At 41.0% G+C, this 3,383-nt stretch overlaps 1 protein-coding gene across 10 annotated transcripts in view; it reads right to left on the reverse strand.

The window, feature by feature from the left end:
- The window catches only part of SRPK2 (SRSF protein kinase 2), a 277,462-nt gene that overhangs the window by 240,733 nt on the left and 33,346 nt on the right, over positions 1–3,383 (reverse strand). The gene's annotated exons all lie outside the window — the stretch shown is intronic.

A 3,383-nucleotide genomic window follows, 5' to 3' on the forward strand; every position in this document is an offset into this window, starting at 1 on the left:
AAAAAAAAAAGAAAAGAAAAAAAATGTTAAACCCAGCCAAAATAATATGTATGAGAAGTATATGCTTCATTTTAGTTTTCGAAATATAATTCTGGGCCCTTTATAGATTTTAACCAAGTTATTTGGGAGAAAGGTTAAACATCGATTTTTAATAGTTAATTAATTGGGGAGCTGTCTGGGTCAAAGGAAAGGATAACAACCCAGGGACAGGGACAAGAAGGTTAAGATACAGCTACAGGTAGCCCAAACAGTCTCAAATGCCTGAATTCGGCATTCAAATTCCATGGATGAAACCCTAGATTTAAATTAAGTTACGCACCTGACTATTCCCTAAGCCAGGATACAAAATACTTCTCCATCCCCCCAAATCCCCTGAATAGCACTTTCAAACAATACTGTGCTCCCACAGAGAAAAAGTAATTCTGCAAAATAAAATTAGGGTGCTCTTTTCAGAATACGATGAAATTAACAATAAAGAAACAACAGGGCGCCACTGCACTCCAGCCTGGGCAACAGAGCAAGACTCTGTCCTAAAAAAAGAAAAAAAGAAAGAAAGAATAGGTACCCACCAAACAAAGTGTAGTTATTTTGTTTTTGAAACACATTTTATTTTTTTGGCCAGGCACAGTGGCTCACGCCTATAATCTCAGCACTTTGAGAGGACATGTATCTCTTGAGGTCAGGAGCTCGAGACCAGCCTGACCAACATGGCGAAAACCCATCTCTACTAAAAACACAAAAAAAATTATCCAGGCATGGTGGTGGGCGCCTATAATTCTAGCTACTCAGGAGGCTGAGGCAGGAGAGTTGCTTGAACACAGGAGGTGGAAGTTGCAGTGAGCAGAGATGGTGCCAGTGCGCTCCAGCCTGGGCGACAGAGCGAGACCATCTTAGAAAAAGAAAAAAAAAAAAAAAAACACCTGATTTTTATAACTGCTATTCTGGAAAATGACAAGCTTTGACACAGAATAACAAAACTACACAAGGAAGATGTTAACACAAGAACAAGTGGACAGCAGTCCAATTTCTTAATAATCTTCCATTTCTTCATTTTTCTTCCCTGATTGCTATAGAGGTATAATCAGATATGTCGTCTCATATTAATATAATGCACCCACATTTAATTATTTCTTTATTAAAGTTTCCTTGGACTCTAAGACATAATTAACGATTTATTTTCAAAGACTATCCTTTTGAGTTTAAAACAATAATGCTTAAACAAAATAAAGTACCATAACATCAACTTGAAGAATGTATAATATCACTCAATTATTGTCTGGATGGCTCTTTTCCGTACACTATCAAATTAACCATCACAGTGGTCTCATGAAATATGACCTATAAGAATGGTCAAATACCCTGTCTCACAGTGGTCTCATGAAATATGACCTATACACTGAACTCTAAATTTCCTGTAATGTCACAAAATCTTCTGAATTTTTTCAGTCATTTAAAAATGTAAGAGCTCTTACAAGCCATACAAACACACATGATAGGCTATATCTGGCCAGCAATCCACAGTATGTAGACCCCTGCTCTACACTCTAACTTAAAGATTTGACTATACAACCCTTCCACTATTCCTTATTTCCAAAGTACCACAATTAACTTTATTTGCGAGTCTTTCTGCTAAGCCTTGTGTGATGGCCTCTGGGAAATAAACAATGAAGCACTCCTCTGATTTAAACCCCATTCAGGTTCACACACACTCACACTTTAAACGAACAAAAAGGGCCAGGCATGGTGGCTGACACCAGCCAGCACTTTGGGAGGCCAGGGAGGGTGGATTACTAGGTCAGGAGTTCAAGACTAGCCTGGCCAAGATGGTGAAACCCCCTTCTGTACTGAAAACACAAAAATTGGCTGGGCATGGGGACGGGCACCTGTAATCCCAGTTACTCGGGAAGCTGAGGCAGGGAATTGCTTCAAACTGAAAAGTGGAGGTTTCAGTGAGCCAAGATCACACCACTGCAGGCCACTCTGGGCGACAGAGCAAGATTCCGTCTCCAAAAAAAAAAAAAAGGCCAGGCAGGTGAACCATGAGGTCAGGAGTTCAAGATCAGCCTGACCAACATGGTGAAACCCATCTCTACTAAAAATACAAAAATTAGCTGGGTGTGGTGGCAGGCGCCTGTAATCCCAGCTACTCAGGAGGCTGAGGCAGGAGAATCACTTGAACCCAGGAGGTGAAGGTTGCAGTGAGCCAAGAACATGCCACTGCACTCCAGCCTGGGACACAAGAGCAAAACTCCATCTCAAAAAAAAAAAAAATGAGGAACAGTGGCTCACGCCTGTAATCCCAGCACTTTGGGAGGCTGAGGCAGGTGGATCACAGGAGGCCAGGAGTTTCAGACAAGCCTGGCCAACATGGAGAAACCCTATCTCTACTAAAAATATAAAAATTAGCCAGACATGGTGGCAGGCACTTGTAATCCCAGCTACTCAGGAGGCTGAGGCAGGAAAATCGCTTGAACCGGGGACGCAGAAGTTGCAGTGAGACAGATCACCTAAGGTCAGGAAGCTGAGACCAGCCTAACCAACACAGAGTATCAGCTATGACACTAAACAGCACATATACAGAATGTTTCCATAATCACTGAAAGCTCTGTTCAGTGGCAATGGTTTAAAACATTATGTACTTCCCTCCCTCTGCTGACTAGACATTAAGATGAAACTTAACTTCTTTCTTTAAAAAAAAAAAAGAGTGCAAAATTTTACTGCTGTGGTGTGGTGGTACTGCCTTTTAAGGCAGTATCAGGTGACAATCTTTCTAAAGATGTACTTTATATCCAAGTTGAAAAAACTTCTTCCAAGGTTTTCTAATCCAGCAAAATAATCACCAAATGCTATTACCAAGGTTTTCAAGTTTTTTAAAAAAATTCATGGAGGTACATATTTCATCATCAGTAACTATTCCAATTTGCTAATTAGCTTCAAAACATTCTCAACTGCATTCACAACTGCAATTATTTCCTTTCCTATAAAGTGAAGGATTCTGCACTTCCATGATTATCACACAACTCTCTATGATGTAGAAAACAACTCCTGCTTGTCACCTCTGCAAGGTGACTGGCACACAGAAGGTAACTCACACAACTTTTACATGAAGGTCGATAAACTGTTAAGTCTCCAGCACTATCAAATACAACACAAAAGCCACGCTCCACTTCACAACTCTAGTTACTAATGGAGCTTCAAGTCTTGCGGCTTGTTTAAAAAAAAAAAGAAACCAGGCCGGGCACGGTGGCTCAAGCCTGTAATCCTAGCACTTTGGGAGGCTGAGGCGGGTGGATCACGAGGTCAAGAGATCGAGACCATCCTGGTCAACATGGTGAAACCCCGTCTCTACTAAAACTACAAAAAATTAGCTGGGCATGGTGGCG

Source organism: Cebus imitator, unplaced genomic scaffold (genome assembly GCF_001604975.1).
Source record: "Cebus imitator isolate Cc_AM_T3 unplaced genomic scaffold, Cebus_imitator-1.0 Scaffold352, whole genome shotgun sequence".
NCBI classification, from domain to species: Eukaryota; Metazoa; Chordata; class Mammalia; order Primates; family Cebidae; genus Cebus; species Cebus imitator.